Source organism: Pinus tabuliformis, chromosome 1_1 (genome assembly GCF_031772625.1).
Source record: "Pinus tabuliformis cultivar Carrire ecotype Pingquan chromosome 1_1, CPIR1, whole genome shotgun sequence".
Lineage (NCBI taxonomy): Eukaryota > Viridiplantae > Streptophyta > Pinopsida > Pinales > Pinaceae > Pinus > Pinus tabuliformis.
Genome location: NC_142297.1, coordinates 520,406,684 through 520,428,199, shown reverse-complemented (window position 1 = coordinate 520,428,199; position 21,516 = coordinate 520,406,684). Strand labels below are relative to the sequence as shown.

Here is a 21,516-nt window from a genome sequence, read left to right as displayed (position 1 = left end):
AAAATATTAGGCGATTTCAAGGCAATGGTGGACGAGCTACAAGGTGGACAGATGGAGTAAGGGCGAGGTGCAGGTGGCTCTAGATCAAACCACCGAGCCAAGGAGAAACAAAATGTGGTTTCCAGGCAGACAGGTTATAGGTTGGGCATGTCTGCCTGACGGGCGAACCGGGTAGGGCGTCGCTGTACGAGGTGGGAAAGTCTGCCCGGCAGGCGACCCAGGAAGGGTGTCGCTATATGACAGGGGCACGTCTATCATAAACGACGAGCTAGTAGGTTGCGGTAAGACTGTTCGGAGGTGAGGGTGAAGTGCTGAAGTGTTGGGGCGAGCTACGGACAGGCGCCAGAAGGGCGACACGCTGAACGAAGAGTCGAACAAGTGGAATCATAGGTAACCAGTTTGTGTGACAAGTGAATGAAAAGGGTGGCCTGAGGTGGGTGCCTTTGCCTGACGAGTTGGACGACCCGACCTAATAGGGGTGGGTGCTCTTGAACGATAGTTTGGCACTGCTGAATGATGTAGGTTGAAATGTGATGTTTGACAGAATTGTTGAAGGGAAGTTTGGGGTTCCTTCACAAAGGCTGTAAATGTATGTTTATTTATAAAAGATTATTATTGTGGGCAGACTCATATTCAGGGAGTTGCCCCTCCCATTAAATATTGTATCCGTTATGTACATGTTATAAATGATAATGATGATGAAAGAAGATTAAATGAATGTTTTCGCTGTGTTATGAATGTTAAATGCTTAGAAAATGAAAAATAAACTAAGTATGGAATGTTAGGCGTAGTCCACACTTGAAAGTATTGTTGAAAAGAAATCGAGTGGTGGTGTCGCACCTACCTATGAGCGGTTGAAAGACTACCGCCAAGATAGGGGTGTGACAGTTGGTATCAGAGCTCCGTATTCTGCGGGCTTTGTTGAAAAAGAAGAAGAAGAAGAAGTGCTACTACTACACTTCGTGACATGTTTAGCAGGAGTGAAGCATTGTGCTTGGGCCAAGTTGAACGACGAGACATGGCAAGTTTGGAAGAATGCCAAGGGAGGTTCTTGCTGACCTTATATAGGTTGAAGCGAATGAAAGAGGAGAACCCACAGATTCAAGATGAAATTGAAGTCTTGGAGGAAAATGTTGAAGACGAACTTCTTCGACTTGGTTGGGCAATGGAGCAGGATGTAGTTGCAGATTGCGATGATGAAGAAGCGGAAGTCGTGATGTTTGAGGATGTTGCAGATATGACAATGATAGAGGAGGAACTTGAAATTGCTCAAGTTGGACTAGGATTGTGTATTTTGTAGACATTGATAGATGATGACACTCACATGGAGGAGACTCATGATGAAGTAAATACTCCTATTATTATTACTTGTGTTTTATTGTAGTTTTTGGAGGATGGGCCATATGCAGTGAAGGTAAAAGTCAATTTGTTGATACAATGGACAACCTTACCATGGATGTCTATGCTGAGACCTTGTATGGAGAAGCAAGGACCATTGATTGTTGCAGAGCTTGTTGGGGTTGTTTGTGACCTTGTGGAAAAAGGTGCAAATGCTCGTGACAAGGGAGGATCATGATGATCATTATGGAGGATGGGTCATGCTTTAGCCATATGGAGAATTGGCTAAGCGCCCGACATGACTCATGGACTATTTGGAGATATGGCACACACTTTGGTTTTGATGATACTTGGGTGGACTTTTTAATGGCTGAGACCAAGAGGTAGACTTGGTGGACCGATGGAAGGGACTTATGTGACTTGATGATATATATGGTTTGGGTGACCGAAGGGCACTAGACTTGATTGAGGACTTGGATGAAGATGACCAATGTTGTGGTGGGTCTACTTAGTTGGACAACATGGGCAACTTGAGTCATGGACATCAAGTTGGATAGATGGAGCATGACAGTCTTATGCAGGGACATTATGCAAGAGAACTTGTAGAGATGTCACTTATGGGCATCCAATAAGGAGTGCCAAGGTAGGGGTGTTGTATGGACGGATTTGCTGATGTGACATGGAGATATTCTACTTATGAGCCGATGGAGATATTGTGCACTCTTGTACAACAAGGCCATGGACTGGTTGGATTTGTGAGCAGACTATGGAGTATCCATACTACATGGAGAGTTGAGGCATCTTGCAGGGACCTTTGGGCCAAGACATGTATGCTTGCTGAGATGTTGATGGAGGTGAGGACATGAGATTGTTGCAGCGATTAGAGACTTCATATTATAGTGGGCTTGGAGGATCTAATGCATTGAGTAGCTGAGGTCAGTGACTTTGATGTAGCATGGGCTGCATACTTTTGAGTACATTTATGGGTGTGCTTGGGAGAGTGACTTGATGAGGAGGATTGAGACAAGACACTTTGGAGTTGATGGAGTTACAACGATGATGATACCTTGGTGGTAACACTTAGGCATGGGTTGCGCTGAGACCTGACCACATTGATACTTGGGAGTTGATTGGTTTCTAACCATGGGCAGCACATGGATGATGAGACATGTGTATACTTGTTTCTTTGACAGACTTGAGGGATGGCACATTACAGATATGATGGAGATTGCTTCATGGACCTGGATGTGGCACATCGAAAGTCAGTTTGATGAGAGGATCTCTTCATTTTGAGGAGATGAATCCTACTCCCACATATGGATGATGATGTTGGGGTAGATGCGACTAGTTGGCATACATCACATTGACACCAACATCATGGACAACATGTTGCAGATAAGATGGAGACTACTTCATGGACCTGGGCATGGCTTACTTACATTTTGATGGAGATAGGATGGATTCTTGATCGAGTTGATGTTATGACAGGATGCTGAGAGAAAAAGCTAATGATGGCATGAGGAGGTGCATTCTCATGGTTTAAGCGCGACAGTTGGATTAGCTACCCAACTAGTTCGAGTCATGGGGGATATGTGTTAGAGTTGGGTTGGAGTACCATGGCAGTGGTTCACACGATGACGATACATGATGGGGTCGACATGATATATGTTGTAGCGAGCATGTAGCTTGAGTTGGGGGGACCAACCTTCCACGACGAGGCAACATGTGGAGTTGTGACGGAGGTGGTTGATGATCATGGATTGAAGAGAATTTCCTATTCATTGAGACATGAATCTTTATAGTTTGTACTGGATATGGCCCAAAAATATAAGATAATGCAAGTATACCCAGAAATAATAAGATAGAAATAGATAGAAATGATTCTTTATTGATATCAAACCCTTAAGGTAGGGCAACACCATACATTCACTTCTTAAAGAAGGAGAACACTCCACAAGCCATATGCCTGTTCATACAATAATCCTTGGCCTCTCTCCATGTGGAGTTTCTAGCCTCTATATAGGCCTCATACATAGAATACCATGGTTCCCTCAATACCATCTATCTAATACCATCGGCCCATTACATTATTACTAACTACTTGTGGTCCCTTACATGATACGAGTTAACCACCTTATTTATTACTATGGCCCATCCCATTATTACATTATTCCCTTGGGTACCTCCCTTTGTACCCCATATTATCCCCCCTAGGTATATAACAGTCAACATGATATATGTTGCAATGAGCATGTAGCTTGAATTGGAGGGACCAACCTTCCACGGTGGGGCAACATGTGGAGTTGCGACGGAGGTGGTTGATGATCATGGATTGAGGAGAATTTCCTATTCATGGAGACATGAACCTTTATGGTTTGTGCAATGGTAGAGCATAGGTGGGTAGCATGAACATTTTGGATGTTGGAGCTAGCAACACTTTGCGATGTCATATGATGGTGTTGTCAAGGACGACAACCGTTTAGACTGGGGGAGTATGTTAGCCCACGAGTCGGCGGTTGATGTGCAATGGAGTGGGGTGACGCGCTCAGTTAAACGCGACAAGTCGGTGGGCAGTCGCCGGTGTGACGAGTTGGAAAGTGGGGGAGTCAAATGCGATGTTTGTTGTGACGAGTTGGGGTGGTTGGTTAAAGGCGCCCGTTACACGAGTTGTGACAAGCCAATGGAGAGTCAAAAAACTGAAATTTGGCTAGGTGTGGAGACTTTGTGAAGGCAAGTTTATACGGTGCAAAGTTGGGCATGTTGACCCGGCGGGGCGACGACATGGGTGAGCCAACGTAAAGTGGGGGCATGGTTGGCCGAGTTGAGAGGTCGGTCTGGGCAGGCCAACCCACATTATATCCTTGGAGAGGCGTGTAAGTAGATGACGACATTGAAGAGGAGAGATCATCATTTAAAGTTCAAACATCTTAGTGCGAGCTCAAGGCAATGGTGGACGAGCTACAAGGTGGGTGGATGGAGTAAGGGCGAGGTGCAGGCGGTTCTAGACCGAAGCACTGAGCCGAGGAGAAACAAAACGCAATTTCTAGGTGGACAGGTTGCAGGTTGGGCACGTCTGCCCGACGGGCAAACCGAGTAGGGCGTCGTTGCACGAGGTGCGCATGTCTGCTCAGCGAGCGACCCGCGGAGGGCGTCACTACATGACATGGGCACGTTTGTCCGAAACGACGATCTGGTGCAGTGAGGTTGCGGTAACACTGTTCGAAGGTGCGGGTGAAGTGCCGAAGTGTTGGGGCAAGCTGTGGATAAGCGCTAGAAGGGCGACACACCAAAAGCAAGGCCGAACAAAGAGCCGAATAGGTGGAATCACATGTAACCAGTTTGTGTGACAAGTGAGTGTGGAGGGCGACCCGGGGTGGGTGTCTCTGCCCAACGAGTTGGGCAACTCGACCCGGCAGGGGTGGGCGCTCCTGAACGACAGTTCGGGCACTGCTAAACGATGCAGGCCGAATTGTGATGTTTGACAGAATTGTTGAAGGGAAGTTTGGGGTTCCTTCACAATGGTTGTAAATGTATGTTTATTTATAAAAGATTATTATTATCATTGTGGGTAGACTCATATTCAGGGAGTTGCCCCTCCCATTAAAGATTGTATCCGCTGTGCACATGTTATAAATGATAATGATGATAAAAGAAGATTAAATGAATGTTTCTGTTGTGTTATGAATGTTAAATGCTTAGAAAGTGAAAAATAAACTAAGTATAAGATGTTGGGCGTAGTCCACACTTGAAAGTGTTGTTAAAAAAAATTGGGCATTGACACTGCCCCTGCCTATAAATAGTTGAAAAATTACCGCCAAAATGAAGGCGTGACCCTGAGATACCTATGATCCATAAATGTATAACCTAAGTTATAACTTTAAGTGTGTACGGTACGACCCTTGAAACGCTGATGTATGACCTCCGAGAGTACTAATTAATCTATTAGATTGGAAATATTGGTTGCCTTGAATTTCATACTTTTGATCAACTTAGGTCCGTTCGTGATCAACGCGAGAGGAAAAGTCTTGACCCTGAAGAGTGCGAAACGAATCTGCTTTACGGCCATCGGCGCGCTCTCTTTCTGTCATTGTCTCTCTCCCCAGAATAGCGTGAACTGCCCGCTGTAAATCTCCCTTCTTAAAAACAAAAAGCATGAATGGAAAGAAGCGATTTCATCCACTTTTTTGGCTTTTTACCTACAGCTTTTCGTCGGTTATTTTGCCAATTTGATGTATTCTTATTATACAAAATTGTGTAAAATTAAATCAACAGACTTTTGGCTATGGGAAAATACTTAAAAAAACATATTAAAAATGTCTTGAAACTTTCATTTTCAAATATAAACAATATAAATGCAACGCCTCAATGTCCATAAGCTTATTCACTATGTCCAAGTGGTCAGTATGTTCACCAATGTTAACCAAGAGTAGTAATAAAGCTTTGCTCTAACCTTAATACAGAATCAAACCCTATCGGTCTCACCCAACCATTGCCATCATACATCTATTTATATCCATTACAACACCATATTAGAACATCCCCATTCTACCCCCACGACCTTCCTCATGTTCCCTTATCCATTCTCTCGTCTCTACCTCGACCTCCTATCTTGAGATGGATTCCCAGCTTTTCTTGAACATGGAGGACCGAGACATCCTTATTTGCATGGGAGAAGAAAATGCTATCGAAACCGCTTCTGTTGAGATCGACATTTCTGTTCCATGAATAATGTGGGGTCAAATTGGTGGTTGAATGATCATCTGCACCTCTCAAGCCTTCTGATCCTTGTTGGACCGACAGACAAAAACGGAGTCATGCTCAAGCCCTTCCCATCCATGAATGGATATCGCCAAGAATCGCTCGCCGACGGACCAATATTTTCAATCCCAGCTGTTCTGTGAGTGATAACGCCAGCTATTGATGAATGGGTTAGTGGAGGGCAACTTTCTTTGAACTTATGTTATCGAGCAGACTTCATTTTTAACCTATGCATTAAGTGCTGAAGCCGAAGTTCCTGCAAATATTTGGAGATTGAAGGCTCTCTAAACCCTGACGCACTTGTTTGTAGAAGATTGGAACAGACAAGAAAGTCAGGAATTAAAATGGGTATAATGGGAACTTGGTTGGAGATGAACCCCTTATCGTTGTGATACATGCAAGTGTTACGCGATTTGATAGAGGATTTTCTTCAGGACATGAAGAAACTACAAAGTTTCAAGATTGGAACAGGGCAGGAATGTCAGAAATTAAATTAGGCATAATTGAACGTGGTTGGAGATGAGGCCCTCCGTTACGCATATCTGGACATGAAGAAACGACAAAGTTTCATGATGGCTCACAGCTGTAAGTCTGCGCAATTTTAAATTTCAACATCTTCAAAGGTAAAATTACATCCAACTGCGAGAAACCTTGGAATTCCACGAGGATTCCAAACGGCAAAAGTCCTATTATAGTCCTTGGGAAATCCAAGGTTGGTTGAGTTGTTTAATTTGATGGACTTGAATACAAAGAGTTCCAGCGGGCAAGTGGATTGCATTAAGTTGGTTTTGCAAAACCTATACATGTTACAGAGTATTATAGGTCTTATTACCATGAATAATGAGTTGTGGAATGAACTCCATGTCTTGAAAATATATGGTTCAGTTTGTGGAAAGGTTTCCTATGGGCATGGAAACCTTACCCAATTTCAGTGTTCTGTTTGGAAAAATAGAAAGGTGGGAAACAATAAATTGGGAAGAAAATAACATTTTTTCATTTCTAGAAAGATAACGTAAAAAGTAAGCAATTGTGTTTTTTTTATAAATAAATTTCATCCATTTTTGTTTTAAATGTAACGTTGATTAATATTTTTTTGTTATTCATGAGAATTAATTCTGTAATAATGTCGATTAAATATGAGTGTATAAGATGTGAAATGTAAACGCTTGGTTAACAGTTGTTGCAGAGTAGACCGTGGTGGCATTAATGGAGATAAAGAAGAGAAACCACATTCTTAGGAAGGAGATTCTAGTGGCAGACAAACTTGAATAGCAGTGCCTTACATTTTGGGGAACTTGAGGATTTCTCATTAAGACCTGCTGAAGAGGTATTTAATATTTGTAATGCTAATAGTCCTTTGTGAAGATACTTCATATACTACAAAGAAAGCAATATGTACAAATAGAACAACATATGTACCAGAAATGAGATTGTACGATATTTTCATATAGCTACAATCTTTTATGATGATACAATTAGTAAGTTGGCCTTTTGACAGATGCATAACACTAGAATTGTGAATTTCTTTCGTCTTGGAATATCGTTTCATCTTCGTTTTATAGGGATAATGCATGTTGTTCACCGCCAAAGAGCTTGAATTTTCTTGATTGAAAAGTATATCTTGTATAATCCTACAGGCAGATGTTTACAGTGGCAGAACAAGGGCAATAATGTGCTGCTTTTCTGTCAAGCATGGATGTTAGATCTGGTATAAATGTATCTTTTAGAGTTTGAGATATGACCTGCATGAATGATCTGTTAGCAGACTTCTTGATTGCATAAATATAGGTTTCAATACTGCTGATGGGAGTTGCAGTCTTTCTTAATTGCATGAAGGTTGATTGAACTGGCATTTAATCGTTATCCATCTAGCAGTGTTTATAATCAACATTTTATGTATTGCATGATCATATTATATTTCTGAAACAGGGATAATGTTTGCTAGGCTCTGGAAAGGATAACAATAGGGATCTGAGTGGTTAGGTGTTAAGATTCGAAAAGGGCGTGATTATCTATTGGCATAGAAAATTAAGACACCTATTATAAATTATCAAGCAACCACAAACTGATGATGCTGAAAAACCAAATAGATACCATGAACTCAATCCTGCCGAAAATATGTATGGAAAATTAGCCACTTGCCAATATTAGGCACTAAAATTTTTGCTATACGAGATAGAACTTTCAATAAAAAGTCCACGTGGCAAGTTGCAGTCTTAGCCAATAGCTAATAGCCAGGTTGTATTAGCTGAAATGGATTATTCCTACCATCCCAATAACTGTACATGTTTCTCCTTGATGGTAATATCTACAATGAAAACACTTGTTTGATACAGTGCCATAATTGCCTCATGTACCATCCCTGCAAAACGAAACAAGAATGAAACTCAAGAGATGAAGTTGACAACTAAAAACACCTTAAGAAAATGCAAATGAGAAGCCTGAGAGGCTCATAGGGAGAGTTGTGTGGCATCAACAATTTCCACTTGGCATCCAAACTCTGCCTTCTCCTAGGCACTTTTGTGAAGTAGTGTAAGATTAAGACAAACACCACGCCAATTATAACTGCAAAACATAGATAATTTGCTTAACATAATCTGGCTAACTGTTATCCAGGTCTGGTTTGACCTTCAATCATCCTTACTATGTTGCATCCCTGATTGCATGGACAACATATTCCTGCCATTTCCATGCTTATCTTATGCGCTCTACCTTTACAGTCCTAATATCCATGCCAAAGTATTCCATTTATCTGGCAGTTGATGTCATTTTAGTATTTTATATTTCTTCCCACTAAATGTTATTTCATTGTTCTATGCCATTGTTTTTGCCAACTCGTAGACCCTTGTGCTCTTGCAGAGAGCAAAAGACAAAGCAGTTGTGGAAAGATTATCCTTCCGTTTTTTTACTATTTACAGGCAACTGATTAAAAGAGCCGAGTTAAATTCTCCTGTCCATTCATTATTGCATCCTATTATTTCCTTTTTTTGGCTTTTTCTCTTGTCCATTGTATGTTGGTTAATTGTTGTTTTGCTACTACTACTGTCAATTTAAGACATTTTAATCATATTGACTTCACAGTGGATCTGTCCCAGATTATTCGGCCAGGATTTGTATATATTTGTTAATGCCTTAGCTTCTATGATTTACATCTTTATTTCACAACTAATAACAAAATTCTCTAACCCTGATTCTTTCCGGTAGCCTTGCCTCTTCTTGCAGTTATAGTTATTTTTTCCATTTTAAAAGGGTAAATAACATGGAAGAAAGGCATATAAAGAAAGGAATTTGAATAGACAATATAGCAAATTTAACTTGAATGTGCCAAGTATTGAAGCACTTTTCAGACGTATTATATCTGGTATGAGAAATATTTAATCCTCTATTAGAATTGAAAATATGGTGTGAAAACTCCAATACAAAGGCAATTAGGGCACTTCCTGTAATCAGATCCCGGGGCATCTGCAAAGCGAGAAATTATAGTAATTTTTTGAATAAACGCATTCCTACTCTCAAGTGTGTTACTCAAGATTTCATCATTCAGCATTATTTTGATGAAACAGAGTAAGGATAAAGTTCGAAACAGATTGTCCGGAAGCGGATTGACAACTAAGGTGCTGGCCTATTTTGATGGTTCATGACAAAGGGACCCTGGAACCTATGGAGCTGGTGGGTAGTCACACCTGGGAGTTGATTTTTTCTTCAATTTCAAAGAAGGGCTGGACCTAGAACTAACAACCTTGCTGAGTTAATCGCTTTGAGGTTCACTTTTTCATTGGCTATTGACAAAATTGTTGACAGATTGCAAATGTTTCAAGACTCACTTCTGCTTATTAAATGTGTGGAGGAGGAGTTCATTATGAAACATTTATTTTTATAGCCTGGTTAGATGAGATTCTAAATATGTCCCAAGCTTTTGATAGGATTTTTTTCACCATGGGTGTATATGCAGAGAAGCGGAGCCACAGATGGGCTTTTCGAGGATGGTGTTTTGTTGGTTTTGGATTATTTTTTATTACTGATTCATCATGTGTTGAAAAAGATCAAAGATCAAATTCTGTGAGGTGAATTTTTTTTCTTTTTTAATCTCAAATTTTTTTCATCTGGATAGGCTTTCTCTTTCCATGTATGATCAACTTTCACTTAAGATGGATTTAAGTAGCTTATATATATACACACCATGTGTCAACTCTATATTAAGCATATGAGGTAAACATTTCCATCTTATGTAATAATATTACATGATTGAATTTTTTTACTTTGGATTGCTTTTTATATATATATATATATATATATATATATAAAGTTGATAGTGAAATATTTATTTATAACTAACATTCAAATATTTTTTCATTATTAATGTTGTTTTTAAATGGCATATTTTAGTCTCATGATAAATATGTATGTGCAAAATAAAGAGTTTTTTACTTTCATTTTATTTAAGTTGGATATTGAAAGAATTTTCGGGTTATTAATATTTTTGTTAAATGCTACTTGTCAATTCCATGTCAAGCACAAAAAAATTACACGTTGTTTTCACAGTAAGCATATCTTAAAATAATGAAAGCATATTTATGAATATAAACATCCTCTATTTATAAAGTTGATTATCAACTAAATTGATAGTCTATACCCAAGGCAGTCGCTGTAGGTATCAACATGGATTATAATACGGTTTTTGAATCATTCTGAGCTCAACACATTTGAGTTCTACACAGACTTTCCTCTGTTTCCGAGTGTTTTTTATTCTGGAACTTCATTGTCAGTTTTCAGTGTGGGGATTCGACGTCATCTATCCATTGCTATCTACAGGTTGTTGCATAGTTATTTGTATGTAGTCGCTGTATGTATCATTATGGATTATAATACAAATATAGAGTTTTTTTGTGCTGAAAAAAAATTGGGAATGTTGTATTAGTGTACATTCCTAATGGCCTATTAATTCCTATGTTAGCACACATAGAACATATCTTTGTATTTTAGTTCGATCTCTCTAGAGAATCTTATGATACATGTAGTTATTTATTGGTCATATTTGATACTATTAAGCACAAATTCTTTTATGCTTCATAGTCTTGATAAGGTTTGGTTTTTTTTTTTTTTTGGTTAATATAAAGAATGTAATTTTTGTTTCTTTTTAATAAACTTATTATTATTATTTTCATATTTGATACTATTAAGCAGAAATTTTTTTATGCTTCATAGTCTTGATAAGGTTTGGTTTTTTTTTTTTTTTTGGTTAATACAAAGAATGTAATTTTTGTTTCTTTTTAATAAACTTAATAATAATAATATTTTTTTAAATCATGGTCAACAAAAAAAAGAGAAGTTAAACAACATGGATTATAATACGGTTTTTGAATCATTTTGAGCTCAACACATTTGAGTTCTACACGGACTTTCCTCTGTTTCCGAGTGTTTTTTATTCTGGAACTTCATTGTCAGTTTTCAGTGTGGGGATTCGACGTCATCTATCCATTGCTATCTACAGGTTGTTGCATAGTTATTTGTATGTAGTCGCTGTATGTATCATTATGGATTATAATACAAATATAGAGTTTTTTCGTGCTGAAAAAAAATTGGGAATGTTGTATTAGTGTACATTCCTAATGGCCTATTAATTCTTATGTTAACACACATGGAACATATCTTTGTATTTTGGTTTGATCTCTCTAGAGAATCTTATGATACATGTAGTTATTTATTGGTCATATTTGATACTATTAAGCACAAATTCTTTTATGCTTCATAGTCTTGATAAGGTTTGGTTTTTTTTTTTTTTTTTAATGTAATTTTTGTTTCTTTTTAATAAACTTATTATTATTATTTTCATATTTATAATAATAATAATAATAATTTTTTAAATCATGGTCAACAAAAAAAAGAGAAGTTAAACAACATATTTCACCATTTAAAGATTAACTATGATCCATGAAACATGATGCATGTAAATCTTAGAGATTTATCTAAAAGAGACTTGGATCTCTTATATGATAGTCAAGAGGTCTCACAATCTTGTTATTTTCTGAACCTTTAAACGGATTTATTCCTTAGAAAAAATACACAAATGTATCCTAGTACACAACATTTACATGACACAACCCTGACTGTTTGTCAAGGAAACGTCCATGAGCAAGGCAAATAGGATTCTATTGCAGTAGAAATATTACAATCAAGCTTACTCGTTCATAAACTACCTCTATTAGAATAAGCACAACGATATTTACATAACTAAATTAGTTTTACATTTCCATTTTCTTTTAATGGTTGTTGTCATATTCTAATAATCTCCACCCTGACAACAACTTTCCTAATGCTTTGTCAATGTCCTTTCACATTTTGTGCAAGCCAAAAGAAGTCATACACCACTGTAATTTCTCTATCAACACTAGTTCTATAAATATTTCTGCATAGTTTTCTTAAGTGTGTGTTGGCATTATGGTTCAGGTGTTGTCCTTGATGGCAACCCATTCAGGTGGTAGATCACTGTTCTTCATGTCAGCAGCAAAGGTTGATGATCAGCTCTCAATTTATTGGAAAATTAAGAAGGACGCAGGAAATCAGTTCAGAAGGTGCGTACCCGCAGGTGAACCATGCAGAAGCCGCGTCCAGAGACGCAGCCCGGCCGTTCAGGAGGTGCGTCCACCAGTGCACACTTTTTAAGAGAGAGAAAAGCACACGTGGGGGTTTCTTGTGATTTACTCCTGGTATCTAGCCGACGGTATTGTGTTTTTAAGGTGTCGGCTCGTGGTATTGTTCCTTGATTTGAGGAGGAGCTTGCCTATATAAAGCAAAGGTGATCATTTGGCTTGTGTATGTCTTTGGTTGAATATCTTAATGGGTGAGATCTGGTCTAGATCTAAAGAAGGCGAATCTACTGAAGGACTAAGATCTCTTTGGCGCATGATCAGATCTGTAGATCGGACTGTTTGGGTTACTCTTAAAGTCTTGAAATCATTCATACCCAAAGGTACGCAGGTACAGTGAAAGGCAAGTGCGCCGGGACGCAGTGCAGTAACAGGAGACCTGCGTGCGGACGCAGTACAGACGAAACTTAGGTGCGTCCAGGACGCAGTTCAGTAACTGGAGATCTGCGTGGCGACACAGAGCAGAATAAGACTCAGGTGCGTCCCTGCAACAAAAAGACGCGGCGCGATAGTATCTCTGGGTGCGTCCCTTCAGCAACAGGACGCGGCGCGATAGTATCTCTGGGTGCGTCCCTTCAGCAACAGGGCGCGGCGCGATAGTGTCTTTGGGTGCGTCCCTGCAGCAAAAGGACGCAGCACAGTTGAAGGAACAGTGCGTCGGCACGCAGCGCAGCAGAAGGATCTCTGCGGGTGGACGCAGAAGAGCAGAAGGTGAACTGCGTTGCGACGCAGGCCACAGAAGGGAAAACTGCGTCTCTGTCTTAAGATGTTCTGTTGATTGAATTTCTCTGTTGATAAGGTGTTCTGGGTTAGTTCTGTGATTACTGATCTGATAACTGTAGTGGACTGTAACTGTTGTATACTTGTTGATCATTTGATGCTTTATGAAAAGAAGTAGGGGGTTGTAGCTCCCTTCCAGGAGAAGACTGGAAAACGAGAGAGAGTTGTAGCTCTCTGCAGGTTGCAGCCTGCGTACTGGTAAAGGACTGCACCAGTACAAAATCATTGTAAAAGGAGTTTCTAATTTGAAAGAAGATAGAGACATATTGCAGCAGGTGGTTTTCACCCACATTGGGTTTCCACCTTACATCTTGTGTTCTTTGGTGTGACTATCTGTTTTCTTTGTTTATGCTCATTATTTTATGGTACTGATATGCAAGAATAATTCAAAGATCAAATAAGGAAGATTTGTTAAATTTCTAGATAATACTGATTCACCCCCCCCCCCTCTCAGTGTTATTTCCAACAATTGGTATCAGAGCAGGTCCTTCAGAGAAGCTTGATCGCTTGAAGGTAGATCGTTCATCATGAGCAACTGCGAGAGAGAAGCATCAATCAGGCCACCCATTTTTGATGGGACAAACTTCAATTATTGGAAGGTAAGAGTTACTGCATATCTTCAATCTCTTGGTACAGAAATTTGGGACATTGTAGAAACAGGCTACGCTTTTCCTTCAGCTACTCCTACAGATGCAGCGGAGAAGAAGAAGTATGAAACAAATGCGAAAGCAGTCAGTACTCTATTAGGAAGTATATCCCAAACGGAATTCATGAAGGTAATGCACTTCAAATCCGCAAAAGAGATATGGGACAAAATGGTCACGAGCTATGAAGGAGATGAACAGGTAAAGCGTGCTAAACTTCAAACTCTCAGGATTCAGTATGAGACTCTCAAGATGTATAATGATGAAAGTGTGGCTAATTATTTTCTTCGGGTAGATGAGATTGTTAATTGTATGAAAAATTTGGGTGAAGAAATAAAAGAGGCTACAGTAATTGAAAAGGTTCTAAGATCATTGTCCCCCAAGTTTGAATCTAAAGTGTCTGCAATAGAAGAAAAGGAAAATCTCTGAATTCTCACTATGTCTCAGCTACATGGAATTCTAACTGCTTAAGAAATGAGAAAGGGAGGTCCATCAGATAGAAGGGAAGCTGCTTTCAAGGCATCAGGCAAAGAAGATTATTATGAAGCAAGCCATGTTCCAGAAGAAGAGGAAGAAGAATCAAATTTTGTCAGAAATCTTCAAAGGGGTTCTAGAAGGTTCAGAGGTAAGCTACCTTTCAAATGCTTTGCTTGTGGAAGAGTAGGTCATTATGCTGCAAAATGTCCTTATAAGGATAAAGGAAAGGAACCTGCTAGATGGAACAAGAAACAAAGTACAAATAAGAAAAACTACTACACCCATGAAGATAGTGATGGTTTATCAAACAGTGATGAAGATGAACAAGGTAATAAATATAAGTTGTTAATGGCATTTGAAGATGATGATTATATGGATGCTGTAGATGTTGATAACCTTTATGATGAAATTACTAGACTCAGGAGGTGTATAGAAGAAAAGAATGTGATCATTGATACTTTACAATTTCAAATTGATGAAAAGGAAAAACATCTTGAAAAACTAGAAGGTGAAATTGTTGGCCTTAGAAAAGAGATTGAGAAAACAAAAGCTATTAATCTTAAGTTTGTCAAAGGATCTGAAACTTTGGATGAGATTATCAATGTGCAACGGTCTCCTCTAAATAAGACAAGTCTGGGTTATAATGGAGAAACCTCTCAAGCATTCACCTCAAAAAGTTATCTTGATGCGGCAAGAAGAAATGAGCAAAAGAACAATGAAGATCATCAGGTAAAGCAGGGACGTATTACAAACAGAAACTATCAGGGGCAATCCATCTTAAAGGTGAACAAAAGCTACAACCAGCCACAGGTAAAATCTTCTCAGTTTGGTTCAAGAATAGATGAAAATAGAAATTACAATCAGTTGGCTGGTAGATTCAATAACCGCAGAAGCTCTTTCAATGGACAATGCTTTTCTTGCCATAACTTTGGTCACAAAGTAGCTCAATGTGTTGCATATAAAACAATCATGACTAGGGAATCTCAAAAACAAAGAAGTATGACAGGGATTACAAAAAGGACCTATAACAACTTTTCGGTTCTTGGAAATGAAGTTGAATGTTCTATTTGCAATAATTTTGGTCATGAAGACTCTGAATGCAGGAGCAGGTTTCAGCAGAAAAATGAACAAGAGCAGAAAAAGGAACAAGCCTCAAGCACCAAAACATGGAGAATAAAGGAACCTCAAACAGAAAGATGTGGGATAGCATTTTATGCAGAGGGACAGGAAAATCTATGGTACATTGACAGTGGATGTTCGAAGCATATGACAGGTGATAAAGAAAAACTTGAGTCTTATTCTACTTTAGAAAAGGGAAAGAAAGTCTCTTTTGGAAATGATACTCCTGCAACTATAAAAGGAAAAGGCATTGCTCAGTTAAAAGAAAAGGTCAAGGCTGGAAATGTTTTGTATGTTGATGGATTAAAGCATAATCTTCTAAGTGTCAGCTAGATGTGTGATCAAAAAACCGAGGTTATATTCAGATCAAATGGATGTCTTGTTCGTGATCTTGATACAGGTAAAACAGTGCTCAAAGGCAAAAGAATTCCAAATAATCTGTACATATTTGAAGAAGGACAACAACAATGCTATCTGAGCAAGGATGAAGAGAACTGGTTATGGCATCGAAGGTTGGGACATCTAAGCTTCTCACAAATAAGGAAAGCATGCAAATATCAGGCAGTTCGCGATCTTCCAGATATCAAAATTCCTGACAACACCATATGCAAATCATGTCAGTTTGGAAAACAAACCAGAACTAACTTTCCAGAGAAAGAAGGGTCAGCTAGCATGCCTCTTGAGCTAGTACATACAGATACATGCGGTCCCTTCAGAAAAAGGACACCTCGAGGAGAAGAATACTTGATATTATTCATTGACGATTTCTCCAGGTTTGTCTGGTTAGGACTTATGAAGCACAAAGATGAAGCATTCGAAAAATTCAAATCTTTCAAAGCCTTGGTTGAAAATGAATCAGGTCACAAAATTAAGTTCCTCAGATCCGACAGAGGTGGGGAATTTACTTCAAATGAATTTTTCGATTTCTATGAAGAACATGGGATAAGAAGAGAATTTTCTACAACAAGAACTCCCCAGCAAAATGGAGTTGTGGAAAGAATGAACAGAACAATCCAACAAATGGCTCGTGCTATGCTTGATGAATCAGGAACTCCCGCAACTTTCTGGGGTGAAGCTGCACATGCTGCGGTTATTATTCTCAACAAAACAAATGTCCGGGTGAACAGCACTCAAACTCCTCATGAGCTCTGGAGTGGTAAAACTCCTTCGGTAAAGCACTTCAAAATCTTTGGGAGCAAATGCTATATCAAGAATACTGATGAGAAGCTTGGCAAACTTGAACCTAGAGCAGATGAAGGCATCTTCTTGGTTACTCTCCATATAGCAAAGCATACAAATGCTACAATAAAAGACTTGGCAGAATTGTTGACAACATTGATGTAGTGGTTGATGAGAAGGGATACATTCCTAGGCAAGTACATCGTGAAGACATCGAAGAAGATGAAGGCTACCCTCAAAGACAGAATGATGAAGAAGAAGAACCTCAAGAAGAACCAGAGGAGCAAACAAGAATAGAAGAAAAGGGTCCATCCAGATATGTTCAGAAGAACCATCCAGAATCTCAGATTATGGGACAGAAAGAAGCAGGTGTACAAACTAGAAGAACAGTTGCAGAAGCCTCAAGCTATTTGGCATTACTCTCCTCGACTGAACCACAAAATGTGAAAGAAGCGTGCAAAGACGAATGTTGGGTAAAAGCAATGGATGAAGAAGTTGAGCAGATCGAAAAGAACAACACTTGGGAGCTGGTTCCTAGACCAAAAGATAAGAATGTTATCGGGACAAAATGGGTCTTCAAAAACAAATTGAATGAAAATGGAGAAGTAATTAGAAACAAAGCCAGACTTGTTTGTAAAGGATATGCGCAGCAAGAAGGGATATACTTTGAAGAAACATTTGCTCCTGTTGCAAGACTTGAGGCCATCCGAATGTTTCTTGCTCTCTCAAGCTTTCAAAACTTCAAAGTATTTCAAATGGACGTGAAATCAGCCTTTCTAAATGGAGACTTGGAAGAAGAAGTATACATTGAACAGCCAGATGGGTTCATTCTTGGAAATGATCCAAACCTTGTATGAAGATTGAAAAAGGCTCTCTATGGTCTCAAACAAGCTCCAAGGGCTTGGTACTACCGCTTGGACAAATATCTTCATCAACAAGGCTTTTCAAAAGGATCAGCAGATAGCAATCTTTATATAAAAATTGAAAATGACAAATTGCTAATTCTTGTTGTGTATGTAGATGACATTATTTTTGGCAGCAATGAAGAAGCTATGAGTCAAAACTTTGCCTTGGTCATGCAGAAAGAATTTGAAATGTCCTTGCTAGGAGAACTAACATATTTCCTTGGTTTGCAAATTCAACAAAAGGAAGGAGGAATCTTTTTATCTCAAACCAAGTATCTCAAACAGATTTTGAAGAAATATGGCATGGAAGATGCAAAACCAGTATGTACACCCATGGTCACAGGATGTAGCCTCAGTGCAAATGATGAATCTGCAGCAGTACATCAACCAACCTACAGATCTATGATTGGAAGTTTACTTTATTTGACAGGTACCCGACCAGACATCATGCATGCAGTTGGAATAATTGGAAGATTTCAGGCAAATCCGAAGGAGACTCATCTTCAGGCAGTGAAGAGAATCTTCAAATATCTTCAAGGGACTCAAAATTATGGCTTATGGTATCTTAGAGATACAGATCTTACTCTTCATGCCTATACAGATGAAGATTGGGCCGGAAGCGTGGATGACAGAAAAAGCACAAGTGGTGGTGCGTTCTTTATGGGTTCCAGACTAGTATCTTGGTTCAGCAAGAAACAGAGTTCAATTTCCTTGTCTACAGCTGAAGCGGAATATGTTGTTGCTGCATCTTGTTGCACCCAACTCCTTTGGATGATGCAGACTTTACAGGATTTTCAAATCACTTGTACACCACCAATCCCCATCTTATGTGATAACACAAGTGCAATCAGCATCTCAAAGAATCCTGTTATGCATTCAAAAACCAAGCACATGCCAATCAAGTATCATTTTCTCCGGGAACAAGTGCTTGAACAGAAGGTCAAGTTGGAGTATGTTCCTTCCAAGGAACAAGTTGCTGATATTCTCACCAAACCATTGCCCAGGGACACGTTTGAATACCTCAGGCAAAAGCTGGGGGTTGTTGATGCATCATCTTATTGTTGAACCTTTTTTTTCTGATTGATGGTACAGGTTCAGGGGGAGCACATAATGCATTGTTGGCATTATGGAGGATGGTCAAAAGGAGATCTTGGAAATAGCTGCAATATGTCTCTATCTCTTTCATGGTGGTTTATGGTTCCTTGCTGCAGAACTGGTTCCTTTTTCAGGGGGAGCATGATCTTAAGGGGAGCATACCCCTTTGCCCTTGATGTCAAAGGGGGAGAATGAAGCTGAAGATTATGAGGTCGCCATCAAGTCCAAAGGGGGAGATTGTTGGCATTATGGTTCAGGTGTTGTCCTTGATGGCAACCCATTCAGGTGGTAGATCACTGTTCTTCATGTTAGCAGCAAAGGTTGATGATCACCTCTCAATTTATTGGAAAAATTAAGAAGGACGCAGGAAAGCAGTTCAGAAGGTGCGTACTCGCAGGTGAACCATGCAGAAGCCGCGTCCAGAGACGCAGCCCGGCCGTTCAGGAGGTGCGTCCACCCAGTGCACACTTTTTAAGACAGAGAAAAGCACACGTGGGGGTTTCTTGTGATTTACTCCTGGTATCTAGCCGACGGTATTGTGTTTTTAAGGTGTCGGCTCGTGGTATTGTTCCTTGATTTGAGGAGGAGCTTGCATATATAAAGCAAAGGTGATCATTTGGCTTGGGTATGTCTTTGGTTGAATATCTTATTGGGTGAGATCTGGTCTAGATCTAAAGAAGGCGAATCTACTGAAGGACTAAGATCTCTTTGGCGCATGATCAGATCTGTAGATCTGACTGTTTGGGTTACTCTTAAAGTCTTGAAATCATTCATACCCGAAGGTACGCAGGTACAGTGAAAGGCAAGTGCGCCGGGACGCAGTGCAGTAACAGGAGACCTGCGTGCGGACGCAGTACAGACGAAGCTCAGGTGCGTCCAGGACGCAGTTCAGTAACTGGAGATCTGCGTGGCGACGCAGAGCAGAATAAGGCTCAGGTGCGTCCCTACAGCAAAAAGACGCGGTGCGATAGTATCTCTGGGTGCGTCCCTTCAGCAACAGGACGCGGCGCGATAGTATCTCTGGGTGCGTCCCTTCAGCAACAGGACGCGACGCGATAGTGTCTTTGGGTGCGTCCCTGCAGCAAAAGGACGCAGCGCAGTTGAAGGAACAGTGCGTCGGCACGCAGCGCAGCAGAAGGATCTCTGCGGGTGGACGCAGGAGAGCAGAAGGTGAACTGCGTCGCGACGCAGGCCACAGAAGGGAAAACTGTGTCTCTGTCTTAAGATGTTCTGTTGATTGAATTTCTCTGTTGATAAGGTGTTCTGGGTTAGTTCTGTGATTACTGATCTGATAACTGTAGTGGACTGTAACTGTTGTATACTTGTTGATCATTTGATGCTTTATGAAAAGAAGTAGGGGGTTGTAGCTCCCTTCCAGGAGAAGACTGGAAAACGAGAGAGAGTTGTAGCTCTCTGCAGGTTGCAGCCTGCGTACTGGTAAAGGACTGCACCAGTACAAAATCATTGTAAAAGGAGTTTCTAATTTGAAAGAAGATAGAGACATATTGCAGCAGGTGGTTTTCACCCACATTGGGTTTCCACCTTACATCTTGTGTTCTTTGGTGTGACTATCTGTTTTCTTTGTTCATGCTCATTATTTTATGGTACTGATATGCAAGAATAATTCAAAGATCAAATAAGGAAGATTTGTTAAATTGCTAGATAATACTGATTCACCCCCCCCCTCTCAGTATTATTTCCAACAGTGTGGACCTTTTTAAAATCTACTTCACCTCCATCGATAATTTGTCTTACAAAATGGTACTTTATATCAATATGTTTGGTCTTGCTATGATAAACTAGATTTGTAGCCAAATGTAGAACATTTTGACTATCGTAGAATATAATTATGCTATTATGCACTTTCTTGAGTTCAGCTAGAAGACCTCTTAACCAAATTGCCACTTTGCAAGCATGTGAGACAACAATGTACTTTGCTTTTGTGGTGGATAAAGCAACTGTTTCTTGAAGCTTAGACATCCGACTAATGGATCCCCCTGGAAGAGTAAAGACATATCTTCAAGTAGACCTTCTCTTATCTAAATCACCTACAAAATCTAAATCAACATATTCTATATAATCATTATAACCATTAAAGTTGATATATAATTCGTGCCTCTATTGTATTGAAGCACCCATTTCACTGCAACGGAATGTTCTTTTCCTAAAGTTGCCATGAACATACTCACAACACCCACTACATGTTGAAAATGGCAACAAGAAAGATTCTAATTTAATTTACCCTTGAATTAAATTAGAATAAAATTGTAATTCCACAACTCATGACAACTTGTACAAGTTAACTAAGTTAATTAGACTTATTTGGTTCAGTTAATTCGAGTTGAGGGTTTAACTTGAGTCATGTAGGGTGTTTCCTACATTAAAGAAGCCTTGGTTGAGTTTATTTTGAGTTGTAATTAATTAACTCAGATTATCTGAATTGAAGTTAGTTTAAATAGTTCTAACTAATGGATGAACTAGTGAGAGGTCAAAGAGTGAAACTTGGACTTGAACCACATCTAGTGATCAATCAGATAATTGATTATTCACTCATAAATAACTCGTGCATGTCAG

General features: G+C 39.5%; 1 long non-coding RNA gene across 1 annotated transcript; it reads left to right on the top strand.

Annotated features, from left to right (window-relative positions):
- The first annotated feature begins 5,896 nt into the window (after positions 1-5,896).
- LOC149214081 (uncharacterized) lies at positions 5,897-7,578 on the top strand. The gene is made up of 2 exons (XR_016250373.1): positions 5,897-6,681; positions 7,274-7,578. It is a non-coding gene; the product is annotated as an uncharacterized LOC149214081 (long non-coding RNA).
- Positions 7,579-21,516: the final 13,938 nt, after the last annotated feature.